Source organism: Cervus elaphus, chromosome 11 (genome assembly GCF_910594005.1).
Source record: "Cervus elaphus chromosome 11, mCerEla1.1, whole genome shotgun sequence".
Lineage (NCBI taxonomy): Eukaryota > Metazoa > Chordata > Mammalia > Artiodactyla > Cervidae > Cervus > Cervus elaphus.
The window spans coordinates 100406985-100425372 of record NC_057825.1 but is presented as its reverse complement, the minus strand read 5'-3'; the positions used below and the strand labels follow the sequence as shown (position 1 = coordinate 100425372).

General features: G+C 50.9%; 1 protein-coding gene and 1 long non-coding RNA gene across 5 annotated transcripts in view; one reads left to right on the top strand and one right to left on the bottom strand.

Annotated features, from left to right (window-relative positions):
* KCNIP3 (potassium voltage-gated channel interacting protein 3) overlaps positions 1-18388 on the top strand; it is a 92324-nt gene that overhangs the window by 32518 nt on the left and 41418 nt on the right. The window lies entirely within an intron of this gene.
* On the bottom strand, positions 5103-8114 carry LOC122704036. 3 transcript variants are annotated; one of them, XR_006343693.1, is made up of 5 exons: positions 7815-8114; positions 6884-6937; positions 6318-6410; positions 5721-5831; positions 5103-5598 (listed from the first exon to the last, which is right to left on the bottom strand). It is a non-coding gene; the product is annotated as an uncharacterized LOC122704036 (long non-coding RNA). The 3 variants fall into 3 exon arrangements; XR_006343692.1 differs by having other exon boundaries at positions 5721-6410; XR_006343691.1 differs by having other exon boundaries at positions 5103-5261; positions 5525-5598; positions 5721-8114.

The window sequence follows — 18388 nt, the reverse complement described above, 5'->3', positions numbered from 1 at the left end:
GGGCAGAGTTCTTCCACTGTGGCCTGAGAGGGGTGCTCAAAGGTCAGCTGCCCTCTGCCACATGCCAGGAGAGGCCTGCTGGCCACGGGGGACCAGTCTCCATCATCAGAATGCAACTTGCCTGATCGCTTCTCCATGGAAGTACAGCGTCGCACCCGGGGGTGACGGTGCTGTTCCCCTTGGAGACGCCCGCAGGAGGAGATGCAGCAGGCGGAAGTGTTTTCCGTGCCTCCAGGAACTGGCTACTGGTGGTCGGTGTTCTCCCCGCGGATTGGTAAAAAGACTCGGTGGGCTTTGAATTGCTTCTGAAGCTGCTTTTCTGTCCTTGTAAAGACTCGATGTGAAAGGCGAGAGCCGTTGTTTTCAGCTCCTCAAAGAATTGGGTTGCTGCCTGAATAATAGTGTCAAGGGCTAAACCCACCCATCCAGTTTGCTTCTTTATATCAGGGAGAAGATTTCCCACTAAGATGGAAATTAAAAAATTTCTGTATTTTAGATTTAGAGCTGCTTGTATCTTTGAAACATTTCAATGCATTGTTCCAACAAAGGCTTCAGCATGCTGTCTTTCCCTCTGTATATATATTTCTATTTTAGCTTGGGTAGGAAGGCCTCAAAAAGTTCCCATCAGCCCTGAATATCAGTCTCTAATCCAGCCAACTTCTGACCATACAGCTCCTCTTTTCTCTTTTTTAAGCAACAGTTTTTTAAAATTAATTAATTAATCTGTATTTCTGGCTGCCCTGGGTCTTCACTGCTGAGAGCGGACTTTTTCTAGCTGCTGCGAGCAGGGGCTCCCCTTCATCGCAGGGCACGGGCTTCTCGTTGCGGTGACTTCTCCTGCTGATGCAGCACAGGCTCCGGGCCAGGAGACTCAATAGCTGCAGCACGCGCGCTCAGGAGCTGCGGCACGCTGACTTAGTTGCTCCGAGGCGTGTGAGATCTTCCCAGACCAGAGACCAACCCGTATCCTGTGCATTGGCAAGGGGATCCTTATCCTCCAGGGAAGTCTAGAGCTCCTCTTAAAGAAAGTCATTTCCAATATCTTATCTTCAGGTTTTATCTGGGACACACAGGAAATATTCCTGGCAGTACTGAACTCTTTAAAAGAGACGATTTTGATTCATTTTGTCTTAGAAATTTCTGCACATCAATTTAAAAAAAAAATGCATCTCATGATTTTGGGGAAGTTTAGGACCGGTTTTTCCCTAGGGCATTTGGTAAGTGGACAAGTTCATCTAGGTTAAAAGTTCTCCACTGTGGCCACTGTAATTCAAGATTATCTTTGGTTATGTTAATGAGCTTGTCCAGACAAATGCGGATCCTGGGCCTGTCGTTGTTATACCTAGTTATAACAGTTAGCCCAGATGCAGGAGGCCCAGATTCTTTAGACTCAGATGAACACATTTTCTCCTTCCTCTCCTTCCCTTCAAACAAAATTTTACTCACCTTAGGCCTCGTGGGTAGCCATTCCCTTCCCCAGAGGATCCTCCCGATCCAGGGATCCGACCTTGGTCTCCGGCATTGCAGGCGGATCCTTCACCATCTGAGCCCCCAGGGAGGCCCACCGCAGGTCCAGCTTAAGTCTGACCCATTCCAGTTTAAGTCCGAGGAGTTCATAATGTTTTAATTGGCCCCAGTGCACCTCGGGACCCAGTCTGGTAAAGGAAATGCTCAGAGAAAGTCAGAGAGCTCATAACGCAAAACTGTGGAGCTCAGTTATCCAAGGACTTACCCGTGACCTTCAAGTGTAGTGAGGAAACAGTGAGGGCAAAGGGGTCAGCTCGTGGTGGCTATGCCTGGTTGCTCCCAGGGCTGTAGGTGGGGGCTGGGGTGTCTCATTCGAATTCCGCTTCTGACACCGGAGGTGTGAAAAGGTAAACACAGGCACAGGTAAGCAGGCAGTGCCAAGCCAGAAATAGGAGCGCTCCACCAGCATGAGCTATGTTAAATATTTAAACAAGGAGGCCATTGCACTGAGGTGCCTCTGATGCCTTGGTAGCCTACAGAAGCAAGCCAAAACCTTAGCCAGAGTCAATGTACTTGAACTCGAGAAAATAGAACTTGAGAACAACCAACCACAAACAACTGATTAGCCTTTCGCAAATAAGATGACGACTTTAGCCAATCAGATAACTTCCTTCTGCTTCTGCCTCTTCTTTGTAAAACCCGGCTCCTGTTGGTGGCGTGCTCCTAACTCAAATTAATAGAAGTTCATACCACACATACCATAATTAGACTGTGAAAAGTAAAAAGATAAAAGGAGAAGGCTGTTGTCATATGCATGCGGAGATCTCTGTACCTGTGGTTTGACGGTTTACCTTCTCTGCTGACACCAGAGTGGTCTCCTGCACTGGCTTACCTTACGTTGATGCCTGGCTTTGGGGAAGTTGCTTGGTCTCTCTGAGCCTCAATCTCCTCGCCCATTGAGTGGATACAACAGAGGGTGGTTTTGAGGATTCTACCCGGGTCTGTAAAGGGTCAGTGAGGGTAATGCTGTCCCCTGTGATTTTCGGGGCACGGCTGGTGACGTTGGGGATGTACTGCATGACTCTGAGCTGGAGTTTCCTTCTTTCTGGGCCTCGGTTTCCTTTCTGTGAACCTAGAGCTGGAGAAGGTAATTTTTGAGGCCAAGGACCAGCTGTAAAGTCTGCGCTTTCTCCCTGTCCCCTTGACCCAGGTAAAGAAGACTGGGAGGGCATGGGATAGATCTGTGACTCCTGCGTTTAAAGCCACTGCCCGTTCCTTGCTGGTTTCTCCTTCGATGCTCTTTCTGGGCCCTGAAAGATGCCCTTCCACCATCCAGAGCATCTGCCAAGCCTCTCCCCAGGGTCTTGCTAATGAGTTAAAGTTCATTAAAAGTCAGCCTTGAGCACCTCGCTCGATCTTAGCATTTGCCAAGAGGTTGGGATTCTCCAGACAGATACAATAGGCTGCTGCTGGACCCCACCTCTGCTCCAGCCTCTACCCGCCTGGCCTCCCCCACTGCCTGCCTCCAAATGGCCACTTCAGAATAGGAAGGAGAGGCTGGGTGGGGACGCAGAGGAAGGGCTCCCTGGGCACTGACTGGAAAAGTGCTCTGGGGGACCCCCAGGAAGGCGTTGGGGAGCCACCTGCCCAGACTCAGGGGCCCAGGGGTCCTGTGCCAGACACCTACCCCAGCATGGTGTGTGCGTGTGTGGCAGGGGCGTCTCTGCTGCAGTAGGACCCAATTCCCTGCCCTCCGGGGCGGAGGAAGATTGGGGGTGATTTGGAAGGGGGGGCAGGGAGGGAACACAAGAATAGTTTCCAGATGCGCCAGGATGGGAGGAAATGTTTGTGCTGCGCTTGGGGTGGTTCAGGAAAAAGGCAGAAGCCTGGCGACTGGGCACCTGGGGCTCCCGGACAGACACTCACAGGCGAGCCACCCTAGTGCCTGTGGGCCTGACCGCACCCCCGCTGACTGCCTCCCTCGCTCCTTGCCTGCATCTCTCTTGACAGGCATTCCCCCAGCTTCCCACCAGAGGGCAGCAGTGACCAAGCTGTCGACCAAGCTGGATCTTTTATTTTTGTTAATTGAAGGATAGTTGCTTTAAAATGTTGTGTTGGTTTCTGCCATACATCAGTATGAATCAGTCATAGGTGTATATGTGTCCCCTCCCTCTTGACCCTCCCTCCCCCCTCCCACCCCATCCCAACCCTCTAGGTTGTCACAGAGCCCCAGTCTGAGCTCCTGAGTCAGACAGCAAACTGCCCCTGGCTGTCTGTCTGACATATGGCCATGTGTGTGCTTCCATGCTGCTCTCTCCATTCGTCCACCCTCTGCTTCCTCCATCCCGTGTCCACAAGTCTGTTCTCTATGCCTGCGTCTCCACTGCTGCCCTGCACATAAGACTCACCAGCACCATCTTTCTAGCTTCAAGCAGGACTGTTTTAATCTGAAATCACCAGCTCTGCATTTTCTGGGGCCTCAGTTGGTAAAGAATCTGCCTGCAATGCAGGAGACCCAGGTTCGATTCCTGAGTCAGGAAGGTCCCCTGGAGGAGGAAATGGCAACCCACTCTAGTATTCTTGCCTGGGAAATCTCATGGACAGAGGAGCCTGGCGGGCTACAGTTCACGGGGTTGCAGAGAGACTGAGCATCTGAGCATAGTCTGCATTTTCTGACATAACCCTCCCTGCCCACCCAGCATTTTGCAGCTTTGGGGGTTAGAGACCCGGGATCTGGGGTTCCCTGGGCTGACACCTCTCTTCTAGGACACCTGCTGCCTGCTGACGCACTGAGCTAAGCCCAGGACAGGCTGGGATCCTCTCACCAACGGGCCTCCCTCCTCCGCTTCTGCCTGTGAAGCGCTGCCCTGGTCCCGAGGGTTCTGTGTGCCTGGTGGAGACGCTGCCTTCTCAGGCCACCTCCAGAGGCCCCGGGAAGGCAGGGTGAACGGCAGGGTGTGAGCGCAGACCTTCTTTAGCTGTCCTCCCCCTGTGGATAAGGGACGAGGCTCAGACAGGAGCCATGCTTTTGTGCTGGGTGGAGGGCGCCTTGCCTTGTGTATGTGCTCAGCTGACTCTGTGCAACCGCATGGACTGTAGCCCTCTAGGCTCCTCTGTCCATGGGATTCTCCCAGACCAGAATACCGGAGTGGGCTGCTGTTTTCTCCTCCAGGGGATCTTCCCTGTCGTGGCCACATCCCAAACGACGGTGATCAAACCTGCGTCTTTCGTGTCTCCTGCATTGGCAGGCAGTTCCTTTACCACTGTGCCATCTGGGAAGGCCAGATATGGGGTGGGGGAAACCTATGAGTGAAACCATTAGGTGTCATTTCGAGGGCTCCAAAGAGCTCTGGTACCATAGTCCTTTATGTCTCAGCCCAGAAAAAAATTCAGCAAGAGGTAAAGTAAAAGATAAGAAGCAATTTATTAGGATAGGATGCTTGTGAGACAAGTGGGCAGGCGAGGGAATGCCATGCCCTGAGAACTTACCTGACTAGTTTTATAATTAAAGGAAAATTCAGGAAGAGGGAGAAGAACTTCTTTGTCTTTCTTGAGTTATTTAGTCCCTGAGTTGTGTCCAACTCTTTGTGACCCTATGGACTGTAGCCCACCAGGCTCCTCTGTCCGTGCGATTCTCCAGGCAAGAACACTAGAGTGGATTGCCATTTCCTTCTCGTGGAGACCTTCCTGGCCCAGGGATTGAACCCGTGTCTCCAGCAAGTCTGCTTTGCAGGCAGGCTCTTTACCACTGAACCACTGGAGCAGGAGAGTTTTCTTGTCCCTGCGTGGCCAAGCTAGGTCCACAAATTATTGTTTTTAGTGTGTGCAGAGAGCATGTCCTGGGGTCACTGACTTACTGGGCTCACTGGGCAGACGTGGGTCTCATGACCATTGTTTTATTGTTTGGGGGCGTGTCTCATGCTTCTGTTGCATGGTTTCATGCTAAGCAAGCCTGCTTTCTTGAGCAATCATTAACTTACAGGGATGTCCTATTTTTCTACTTACTTTCTTGAGTAATCATTAGCTTACAAGGTGTCCAATGTTTTTTTCTACTTACCGTCCCCTGGTGGGATTAACCAGTCGCCCACGTTGTCTCTTTACTCTGTCTGTATCACATCTGCGAAGCACCTCCTGCACCCGGCACAGAATTGAGCAGGGTTTGAGGCCACGGGAGGGAAGAGGGGCTGGAGAAGACTTTCCTTCTGCCTTCCCCCCACCGCACAGGGCCCCCCTGACCTCTCCCACAAACACACCTGGAAACCTGCCGTGGTTGGGCCTTCAGGACCAGGCCTGAGTCCTGGAGATGTGAGCGCCTGCTGCCGCCTGTGCTAGACAAGCCTGGAGCTCCGGGTTCCCTGCACCGTCTGGGTGGATGTGGGGTCAGAGGCAAGGGTCAGGGTGCAGTTTATCCTCGCCCTCCACGAGGATCTCAGAATCCTCCCTCCCCCATCTTCCCTGGGCCTGGGAAGGGAATCCAAGAGCAGGCTCCACCCCTCCCCCAGACCTGCGGCACAAATGGAAACAGTCTGGAAAGAGAAGGTGAGCTGCCCAAGGTCTGGGTCTGGGAACTCCCAGGTCTGTGCTCTGACCTCTACTCCACGAGGCTGTCTCAGCCTCAGTGTCTCTCTCAGGAAATACAGGGACTCGGGGATGCTAGGGTTCTGTCTCCAAGGAGGGCATTGGTGTGCGGTGTGGGCTGGGCTCTTTCTAAGCACAGGACTCAGAGGGAGGTGGTGGAGACGAGTCTGCAGGGAGGCTGGGAACCACCGCATGCTATCTCAGCTGCACATGTGTGCAAGTGTTTGTGTGTAAGAGTGTGTGTGTGAGCCTGTGTGTGTGTACTTGCTCACCATCTACATGTCCTCCATCGTCCTTGTGGGCTTCAAGACCACCTGTGTTTCCGGAGAAGAGACCAGGTACTGTCTTGCAGCAACAGCCTCAGTCTGTGATGAGAGGGTCCTTATTTTATTTTAATTTTTTTGCCACACTGTGTAGCATGAGGGATCTTAGTTTCACAACCAGGGATGGAACCCAGGCCTCCTGCTGTGGAAGCGGGGAGTCTTAGCCACTGGGCCTCCAGAGAAGCCCCTAGGGGGTCCTTAGAGATCAGCTGAGTGCCCCGTGGGACAGCCTGGCCCATGCATCCCCCTTCTAGCATGGATCTCGGAGTGCAGGGGCTGCTGGGAAGAATGTGCCTGGCAGAGGAGCAAACAGAATCCGGGCTCCCTGTCAGCTGTGGCCTCTAGATATGCCCTCAGGCATGCGGGCAGCTGGCTGGGGCCGGGGCACCTCTTAGGGTCCAGTGGAAGGACGGTAGAGGAGAAGAGCGCAGAGAAAGGGTAGGTCTCAGCACAGCCCAGGGGTTCCTAGAAAGGGTGAGAGGGACCTAGACTCTAGTTCTGCCTCTGCCACTTACCAGCTTTGTGACCTTAGGCAAGTCATTCCACCTCTCTAGTCTCGGTTTCCTCACCTGTAAAATGGGGAGTGAAAATAGATAAATTCTCCTTTCTGGGTTGCTGTGAAGATTAAATAAGAAGCAGCACTCAGCCCAGGGTGCCCAGTACACAGTGAGTGCATCATTAACATGCTGGCTCCCAGATCAAGGCTGCAGGGCGGCCCCACAGCAGCCCCATCTCACATTTATGGGACCCCTGTTGAGAGCATCCCACTTCTGAGGCTGAAGCTGATCCTGTATTTTAACTAAGCAAGCATCCTGTTAGACCAGAGCCCTAAGCATCCTGTACAGGCCCCACCTCCAGACCACTGGGCCCCGAGGCCAACGGGACTTGCCCTTATTGAAAGCCAGACCCCGCTGCCCGCCAACCCGAGACGCTGCCCTGGGAGGGCTGTGTGCCCTGAGGTGGACTCCGTCAACCCATTTCACAGATGAGTCTGAGGTCCAGAGGCCGAGCAGCCCATGAGATGTGACCAGGCTAAGAGGGCACTTCAGAGCCCATGCCCTGGGGAGCCTATGGCATGGGGACCCCTCACACAGGGCTGGCCCGGCTCCAAGCGCTGGGGCTGAGGCTGCTTTCCTCTGGGCAGCCTGATGGGGGCCTGTCGCGCAGGGACTCCTGCGTCAAGCACAGGGCTGGCACACACATCCACAATTAAGCCGAGTAAATATTTACAGCCATTATGACGATTGATCGCCTTCGATCCTGTGCTCGGCTGTGACAGAGTCCTGCTTACTCATGCTTTCTTAAAACCAGCCTCTCCTCTCACACATCTTTAATAATTCAGCTCCTAATTGTCTCCGAACGCAAACCCGAAAATGCCAACTCAGGGCCTTCCTCCCCGCTACGGTCCTCCTATGGCCCTCCCTCCTATGCCCGGGGGCCCCTCACTCAGTTTCTGCTGCAGCCCCGGCCCCTGCTTGGCCTGTGATCACTTCAGGAGGGACCCGGGCCCGCTGGGTTCCGATGCTCCCTCGCTCTGACTGCGGTCCCACAGGGAGGGGCCCCTGGAGCAGCGAGATGCCCGGCTGAGAGGAGGCCGGAAACGGAAGGTGTGGCCAACGCCCCGCAGTCTCCGAGGAACGGGAGGGAGGGGGGAGGACACGCGGCATCTTGGGGTGACGGCGGAGGCCACCCTGCCTGGGTCCCTGGATGGGCCTCTGGCTTGGACTGGGGGCCGGGGGTGGAGCCTGATCACTGCTTCCGCGTCTCCTGGGTGCCCGGGATCTCGGGGCGTCTCGGCTGGTGGCGCTCTTTGGCGCCCTCTGGGGGCCATCTCCATAAGGGGAGACGGGCGGGGGCGCTGCAAAGCGTTATCAGGTGGCCTGTGCGGACTGCGTCCCAGCACTGCCTATCTGCGTGAGCAGGGGATACTAAAAGCCCCATGCTGGGCTTTCCTGGGGGTCCAGTGGTTAAGACTCTAAGCTTCCAATGCAGGGGACACAGGATCGATCCCTGGTCGGGAAACTAAGATCCCACATGCTGTGCAACGCAGCCAGAAAACTCCCCCACCACTCTGAGCCCCACTTCCCGTCTAACTCGAGCTCCAGCCAGGTTGACACAGAAGTGCTGGGAAGAGTTGCCCACCCCCTCAAGCAGAACGTCTTACGGGGCCAGGCCTGACTGGGGCGGACATCACGGCGGGGGGAGCAAGAAGGGACCCAGGGATGATGGTCTGTCCTAGGTCAGCACCCCGCTGCTGCCAGGTAACCAGAGGCCAGGGTCCCCCATCCCGGTGAGGTCTCTGGGTTGGTCCTGTGCAGACTTCCAGGACACCCTGCCCTCCAGTCCCAGGCCAGGCCGAGAGCACCCTGCAAGTCCTTTAGTTTGCCCACCAGGTGCTATCCTGAGCTCTGGAGACACAACACACAACAGGGAACTGGACAAGTCAAAATTCCTCTAGAGATTTTTTTGTCTTTTGTTTTTTAATTAATTTTGCTGTGCAAGGTCTTAGTTGCGGCATTCGAGATCTTTAGTTGTGTCGTGCGAACTCTTAGCTGCAATATGTGGGATCTTAGTTCCCTGACCAGGGATTGAACCCATGTCCCCTGCATTGGGAGTGTGGAGTCTTTGCCACTGGACCACCAAGGAAGTCCCCCCACTAGAGTTTGTGTATATGTCTTAGTTGTGTCTGACTCCTTGTGACCCCATGGACTGTAGTCCACCAGGCTCCTATGTCCATGTCCTATTATCCCCAGGCAAGAATACTGGAGTGCATTGCCATTTCCATCTTCAGGGGATCTTCCCAACCCAGGGATCAAACCCGCATCTCCTGCATTGTGGGCAGATTCTTTACCAAGTCACCAGAAAGTCCCACAAAGATGGGATTTTAAAGTCAAGAGGCTGGACGGAAGTTGTCCAGGGTGAGCCAAGAATGAACACCAAGATTTAAGGGTCTCTGACTCCTGTGCCCACCCCCTGAGCTTGGCTCCTGGCATTTGCAGAAGGGATCAACTGTTTATTCTGTCCTGAAAAGCACTTATCTATGTTCCAGACCTTCATTTTGTTCTACCGCTGATCAAGACAAGGTGCCCAGCTGTTTACAGGCTTCTGGGTCTAGAGGTGGACCCATGACCTGGCCAGCCAGTCATGGGGGGAAAACGCCCCAGGGCAGGGCCAGCACCAGGCCCAGACTGAGGCAATGAGAGCCCTTCCCAGATCTTCTGACACTGAGTGGCCCCAGGTCTGGAACAGAGAAACTGACTTACAGGCCTGATGGCTTCTAGCAACCCCCTCGCCGCTCCCATCTGTGTGCAGAGGTGGCCACAGCAGACCAGAGCTAAGTGTAGGCATGGCGTCCTGAGAGCAGTGCCCAGGGTGACGAGCAATACCCAAGAAGCACAGAGATCCTGGTCCCAGAAAACAGGCCATGGGTAAACCCCATGCCCTGTCCACCCCCCCATCCCTCACCTGCAGGGCTGGGTCCACATGCACTTGACAAGCAGATTTGGACACAGGCTCAGCATGTGAGAAAAACCAACGACATTAAAGAGAGGCATTAAGCTCAATGAAATGCATGCATGCTCAGTCATTCAGTCATGTCCGACTCTTTGTGACCCCATGGACTGTAGCCCGCCAGGCTCCTCTTTCCTTGGGATTCTTCAGGCAAGAATACTGGAATGTTGCCGTGCCCTCCTCCAGGGGATCTTCCCAACCCAGGGACTGAACCCGCATCACTTATGTCTCCTGCACTGCAGGTGGATTCTTTACCACTGAGCCACCTGGGGGGTTCTCAAGCTCAATGAAATAAAGACCCAAATCAGCAGAGTTACTAAGGCAAAAGAAAAGTAAACAACGGAATGAGTATCATTAATATCCTCAGAGACCCAAGAAGATGTTATCTGCATACAGAAGAATCAACAATCTTGGAAGTGAAACTATAATTGCTGAAACCTAGAAAATTTCATAGATGGGTTGAATAGCACAATGAACACCCTGAAAAGCAAGGCACTGTAGCCTTTTCGAGTGATATATACTAAAAAGTGAAGAGATTAAGATATGAAATATAAGATCATGAAAATATGAAACTAAATAAGATCATGGAAGAGAGTTCAATTCTCCAATTGAGAGTTCAATTTCCAGGAGTTCCAACTTTCACCTAAAAGGAGCTCCAGAAAGCAGGTATTGGCAGAACAGAGAGGAGGAGATATTAATAGAAAAATTCTGAGTGTCATTTCATTTAATCTTTTCAACAATGCAGTGAGGGCCCCAGAGGAGATGGGAAAGGGACTTTTCCATGGCCCCATAGCTAGGACTAGAATCTGCTCTGGGTCTGCCTGACTCTAGATCTGGGCTCATGCTTAGACACGCTGGTTACTCGCTAGAAGCTTATATTGGGAGAACAGTTCCTCCAAGTGTGGACCACGGGATATTAATATGTGTTCCATGAAAAAGGGTTCTGTCGCAAATGCATTCAAGAAGCGCTAGGTGGAGGCGGTTTAACAAAGTGATGCGCTCTTTCTGTTTTGAAGGCGATATGGTGGCTAAGCACCCTGGCTGGCCTTGGAATCAGTCAGATGGGTTCTCAATACCTCTGTCTCTTCTGTGTGTGTGTGTGATGGTTGGGAAGACATTTTGTGCCACTACACTACCCCACTAACCCACCAGGCCTCACTTTTCCCATCTGTTAAATGGGAATCATAATTACATCCTTGAGATCCCTGGCTGTCTTTCAGGATTTAGGGGCCACAGGCAATGGTAGCTGTGGAACTGCTCCTAATGTGTAAGGTTGTACAAATATGACACGTCCTGTCTCCCATGAGTCCTGTCACTAAATCCTCCCTCTACTTGCCACATCAGGCCTTGATGGGCAGCTGTGCAGACTCCGTCTCCTACACAGTTTAGCAGTTTGGACTCCAGTGTCTGATCTCTTGGTAAACACGTGAGAGACGAGAAGAGGCCAGGATGCTGGCTTCAGGGAAACCTTGGGCAGCCCTGTGACCTGTTCCTGAGCCCTGGACATTGGGGTACAGCGGGAGACGCCCAGAGATCATCCCTCCTGCTGCTGGGGGGCAGTGGGTTCTGTGTGCTCCCCGCACACCATCAAGCTTCTGCCAAATAGCATTATTTAATTGAAGCTAGTTGATTTACTGTATTATATAAGTTTAGTTCAGTTCAGTCACTCAGTCGTGTCCGACTCTTTGCGACCCCATGAATCGCAGCATGCCAGGCCTCCCTGTCCATCACCAACTCCTGGAGTTTACTCAAACTCATGTCCATTGAGTCGGTGATGCCATCCAACCATCTCATCCTCTGTCGTCCCCTTCTCCTCCTGCCCCAATCCCTCCCAACATCAGGGTCTTTTCCAGTGAGTCAGCTCTTGCATCAGGTAGCCAAAGTACTGGAGTTTCAGCTTCAACATCAGTCCTTCCAGTGAACACCCAGGACTGATCTCCTTTAGGATGGACTGGTTGGTTCTCCTTGCAGTCCAAGGGACTCTCAAGAGTCTTCTCCAACACCACAGTTCAAAAGCATCAATTCTTCAGCTCTCAGCTTTCTTTATAGTCCAAATTTCACATTCATACATGACTACTGGAAAAACCATAGCCTTGACTAGACGGACCTTTGTTGGCAAAATAATGTCTCTGCTTTTTAATATGCTGTCTAGGTTGGTCATAACTTTCCTTCTAAGGAGTAAGCGTCTTTTAATTTCATGGCTGCAATCACCATCTGCAGTGATTTTGGAGCCCCCAAAAATAAAGTCTGACACTGTTTCCCCATCTACTTGCCATGAAGCGATGAGACCGGATGCCATGATCTTAGTTTTCTGAATGTTGAGCTTTCAGCCAACTTTTTCACTCTCCTCTTTCACTTTCATCAAGAGGATCTTTAGTTCCTCTTCACTTTCTGCCATAAGGGTGGTATCATCTGCATATCTGAGGTTATTGATATTTCTCCTGGCAATGGTGATTCCAGCTTGTGCTTCTTCCAGCCCAGCATTTCTCATGATGTAATCTGCATAGAAGTTAAATAAGCAGCGTGACAATATATAGCCTTGATGTACTCCTTTTCCTATTTGGAACCAGTCTGTTGGTCCATGTCCAGTTCTAACTGTTGCTTCCTGACCTGCATACAGGTTTCTCAAGAGGCAGGTCAGGTGGGTCTGGTATTCCCATCTCTTGAAGAATTTTCCACAGTTTATTGTGATCCACACAGTCAAAGGCTTTGGCATAGTCAATAAAGCAGAAGTAGATGTTTTTCTGGAACTCTCTTGCTTTTTCAATGATCCAACAGATGTTGGCAATTTGATCTCTGGTTCCTGTGCTTTTTCTAAAAGCAGCTTGAACATCTGGAAGTTTACGGTTCACATATTGCTGAAGCCTGGCTTGGAGGATTTTGAGCATTACTTTACTAGCGTGTGAGATGAGTGCAATTGTGCCGTAGTTTGAACATTCTTTGGCACTGTCTTTCTTTGGGATTGGAATGAAAACTGACCTTTTCCTGTCCTGTAGCCACTGCTGAGTTTTCCAAACTTGCTGATATATTGAGTGCAGCACTTTCACAGCATCATCTTTCAGGATTTGAAATAGCTCAACTGGAATTCCATCACCTCCACTAGCTTTGTTCATAGTGAAGCTTCCTAAGGCCCACTTGACTTCACATTCCAGGATGTCTGGCTCTAGGTGAGTGATCACACCATCGTGATTATCTGGGCCGTGAAGATCTTATTTGTACAGTTTTTCTGTGTATTCTTGCCACTTCTTCTTAATATCTTCTGCTTCTGTTAGGTCCATACCATTTCTGTCCTTTATTGTGCCTCTCTTTGCATGAACTGTTCCCTTTGTATCTCTAATTTTCTTGAAGAGATCTCTAGTCTTTCCCATTCTATTGTTTTCCTCTATTTCTTTGCATTGATCGCTGAGGAAGGCTTTCTTATCTCTCCTGGCTACTCTTTGGAACTCTGCATTCAGATGGGAATATCTTTCCTTTTCCCCTTTGCTTTTCACTTCTCTTCTTTTCACAGCTATTTGTAAGGGCTCCTCAGACACCCATTTTGTTTTTTTGCATTCCTTTTTCTTGAGGATTGTCTTGATCCCTGTCTCCTGTACAATGTCATGAACCTCCGTCCATAGTTCGTCAGGCATTCTGTCTATCAGATCTAGTCCCTTAAATCTATTTCTCACTTCCACTGTATGATCATAAGGGATTTGATTTAGGTCATATCTGAATGGTCTAGTGACCATTTTCTAAATGGTCCCTAAAGTTCCCCACTTTCTTCAATTTAAGTCTGAATTTGGCAACAAGGAGTTCATGATCCAAGCCACAGTCAGCTCCAGGTCTTGTTTTTGCTGACTGTATAGAGCTTCTCCATCTTTGGCTGCAAAGAATATAATCAATCTGATTTTGGTGTTGGCCATCTGGTGATGTCCATGTGTAGAGTCTTCTCTTGTGTTGTTGGAAGAGGGTGTTTGCTATGACCAATGCGTTGTCTTGGCAAAACTGTATCAATCTTTGCCCTGCTTCATTCTGTACTACAAGGCCAAATTTGCCTGCTACTTCAGGTGTCTCTTGACTTCCTACTTTTGCATTCCAGTCCCCTATAATGAAAAGGACATCTTTTTTGGGTGTTAGTTCTAAAAGGTCTTGTAGGTCTTCCTAGAACCGTTCAACTTCAGCTTCTTCAGCATTACTAGTTGGGGCATAGACTTGGATTACTGTGATATTGAATGCTTTGCCTTGGAAACGAACAGAGATCATTCTGTTGTTTTTAAGATTGCATCCAAGTACTGCATTTCGGACTCTTTTGTTGACTATGATGGCTACTCCATTTCTTCTAAGGGATTCCTGCCCACAGTAGTAGATATAATGGTCATCTGAGCTAAATTCACCCATTCCAGTCCATCTTAGTTCGCTGATTCCTAGAATGTTGACATTCACTCTTGCCATCTCCTGTTTGACCACTTCCAATTTGCCTTGATCCATGAACCTAACATTCCATGTTCCTATGCAATATTGCTCTTTACAGCATTGGACCTTGCTTCCATCACTGGTCACATCCACAGCTGGGTGTTGTTTTTGCTTTGGCTCCATCCCTTCATTCTTTCTGGAGTTAGTTCTCCACTGATCTCCAGGAGCATATTGGGCACCTACCGAGCTGGGGAGTTTATCTTTCAGTGTCCTATCTTTTTGCCTTTTCATACTGTTCATGGGGTTCTCAAGGCAAGAATACTGAAGTGGTTTGCATTCCCTTCTCCAGTGGACCACATTCTGTCAGACCTCTCCACCATGACCCAACCGTCCTGGGTGGCCCCACACAGCATGGCTTAGTTTCATTGAGTTAGACAAGGCTGTGGTCCTGTGATCAGATTGGCTAGTTTTCTGTGATTGTGGTTGCCGTCTGTCTGCCCTCTGATACCCTCTCTCAGCACCTACTGTCTTACTTGGGATTCTCTTACCTTGGACGTGGGGTATCTCTTCACGGCTGCTCCAGCAAAGCACAGCCGCTGCTCCTTACCTTGGACATGGGGTAGCTCCTCTCAGCCAGTGCTCCTGACCATGGACATGGGGTAGCTCCTCTGGCCACCACTCCTGACCTCAAATGTGGGATAGCTCTTCTCGGCCCCCCCACCCCAACCTTGGACGTGGGGGAGCTCCTCTCAGCCACTCCCACGCCACACAGTTTATTATATAAGTTACAGGTGTATAATATAGAGATTCACAATTTTTAAAGGTTATACTTCATTTGGGCTTTCCAGGTGGTGCTAGTGGTAAAGAACCTGCCTGCCAGCACAGGAGATGTAAGAGATGTGGGTTGAATCCCTGGGTCAGGAAGATTCCCCTGGAGGAGGAAATGGCAATCCACTCCAGTGTTCTCGCCTGGAAAACCCCAGAGACAGAGGAGCTACAGTCCATGGGGTCGCAAAGAGTCGGACACGACTGAGTGACTGACGCTTTCATTTTAAGAGTGATAGCACATGCTGCAGTGGTTACTATAACGGAAATAAACCAAAACACACCAGACGCTGCATTGCCCTAGAAATGAAGCCCTGTCCCAGTTCAGGCTTGACCTTGGGCCCCAGCGGCCCTGCCTCCCTGGGCCGTGCTCCCTCTGATCATGATACCAGCTCACCTTCAGTCCCACACACCGCCCACCCTTCTGCCCCAAGCTTCATAGCCTGGCCCATCTCCCCGAAGCCTCCACACACCCTTCCTGGCCTTTAGACGTTTCCCATCCAAGCTCCCTATGGGAAACCTGGTCTGGACCTTGCGTCCAAGCTGGGAGCTCCTCTGACGTATTTCTCCCATCACAGTCCTTACTTCTCTATCATAACTGTTTCACTGTCTGTCTGCCCTCGAGAATGTCAGCTCCTTGAGGCCAGTGGCAGTGTCTGCCAGACACAAAGTAGAAAATAAAATACGTGTTGAATGTGTAATGCGTGAGTGAACCTAGGCCTCTTCTATTCTGAACTCTTGTGACTCTCCAGATTGAAGGAAGAATCTAGACCATTTTTCCTCCTCTGGTCCTTGACCTGTCCTCTGTGAGGGCCTCACAAGTGTCCATTCTCATGGACTTGCCTGGTGGGCCAGTGGTTAAGACTCTGCGCTTCCAGGGCAGGGGGCACATGTTCAGTCCCTGGTCAGGGAACTCAGATCTCGAATACGGTGCAGTGTGGTCCAAAAAAATTAATTAATAAATAAAATAGAAACAAGTGCCCGCCCTCAGCCAGTCCAGCACTCTGAGAAGAGTTGGGTATTTCCAGGGACATTCTCAGAGCACCTGTTCAGGTTAGAATTTTGATGCTTTTGACAGTGGGTAGGGGAAGTGTGCAGCCTGTGTTGTTTGCAGTTGTGACTGGGGATGCTAATAGGGATGTTGAGGATGGCATGCTATTACGTACGTCAGTTCCTGGGGCTTCCCAGTAGCACTAGTGGTAAAGAACCTGATGTAGGAGCCACAAGCGTCATCAGTTCGATCCCTGGGTTGGGAAGACCCCCTGGAGGAGGGCACGGTAACCCACGCCAGTATTCTTGCCTGGAGAATCCCAGAGAGAGAGGAGCCTGGCGGGCTATAGTCCATGGGTCCACAGAGAGTTGAACACAACTGAAATGGCTTAGCATGCACGTGTCAGTGCCTAGAATACGGGCACTCAATAGATGAAGATGCTGCTATTACAACGATTACCCAGTTCCCTCCCTCCACTGGGCTCGGGGAGGGGGATGGACAGGCTGGAGACAAAGGTGGGACTCAGATCCTGGACTTCCAGCCCCGGCACCCTCTCTGGAACTCTGGCATCTCCCCTGCTATTTTCCATCCCAAGGTTTGGATTCCCAAGTCATTCATCTGTATCCAGCTGACCAGGGCATGTGTAATAACATACCTCCCCGAGCTGCCAGAGGCCACCACAGAAGCCGAGTAAGCAGCGTGCCGGGTGGAAATTCCCCAGGACACCCTTGGGCCCTTGGCTCGAGTTCAGACAAAGAAATACTTTCGTCCAGACATCTTTACAGATCAGCAACAAAGCTGTGATTTGAGAGCACTTAGCCGCGTTGTCATAAAACACGAGGATTGATGGCCCCCTGTGACTGGGGCGAATGCCAGGGGGAACAGGCAGACTCCGAGCTGGCCAACGATGCTTCCTGGGCACCTCTTGCGTGCAGAGACTCAGCCCTGATTCAGCGCTGCACTAAAATACTGCGGCACTGGCCAGCATGTCCATAGAGCCCCTCACTGCTCAGCACGCTCTCGCATGCATGGATGCACCTGAGTCTCATGACCGCATACAAGGGGGTGTCCCTCGGATTAAAGAATGTTTTCCCCACTTTGGAGGTGAGGACCTGAGGCCCAGGGAGGTGGAGAGCAGCAAGACGTAGGCTGCACAGCCCCGGAACTCCTGACTCACCATCACGCTGTCCTCTTGCCAACACAGAGGCGGGAGAGCCGAGGTCCGCTGAGAACTAGAAATGGACCCAGCGAAACTCACAAATCAACATGGTGGGCGCTACATAAACTCCAAGGGTTTCAAGGCTTCCCTGGGGATCCAGTGGCTGAGACTCCACGCTCCCAATGCAGGGCCCTGGGTTCAGTCCCTGGTCAGGGAACTAGCTCCCACATACTGCAAGTGAGACCAGGGGCAGCCAAGTAAATTCATTCTTTTTTTTTTTTTAAGACGTTAAATTTTTAACAGCCAAAACAAACAAACAAGCAAAAGCAAAAAGCAAAACAAAACCAAACCTCTAAGGGTCTGAAGTGAAGTTGCTGAGAACTACACCTGCCCTTATCTGGTCCTGTCATTTTGGAACTGGTTGGTTCCCCTGGGATGGAGCTGGGTAAGGTTAAGAAAAGACACAAGAAGAGGTGAGAAGTCCTCCACCTGAGGGAGAGAACAGGAATTCTCCATCACAGTGGACAGTGGACATGCTCTTAGGGGCCCTAAGAGCATGATGCCCTTAAGCATTCCATCACTCATTCAGTGTTACTAGATTCTGAAACCCCTGGGGCAACAGACGGGGATTTGGATAAGTCTTGCACAGGGATGGAAGCATGAAGAGAGATCCTCTCCTTCTGACCAAGGGGGGATCAAGCAGGTCAATGAGCAATCAAAAGACTGTTTTCCCTTCAAGTAGGCAGTGAGGGTTCCCCCAGCATGGTGACACTGGAGATGTGCGCACTTGGTCGGGTTGCTCAGTTCTTGCATGCTTTCCAAGTCTTTCCAGACCATGAGAGCCATGGAACTTGAACTGCTTAACTAAGCTACATGAAGTTCTTTCCTTCCAGAGACCACTGGCCTTGATTCTGGCCAAGATGCTGAGAGATCCCAGAGACTCCTCTGATGGGCAAAGACACTTCTAGAAGCTGGTTCCACGATGGGGAACTTCATCTCTTTAGTACTCCTTGTGTAACGTGTCTAAATGAAAAACTCTCTTGGGTTTAAGCTCTGAATGTCTTAATCTGCCTTAATGTCTTAATCCTTCATTTTGAGGGACATTATTTTTTGGGGGGTATATAATTATAGATTGGCCTATTA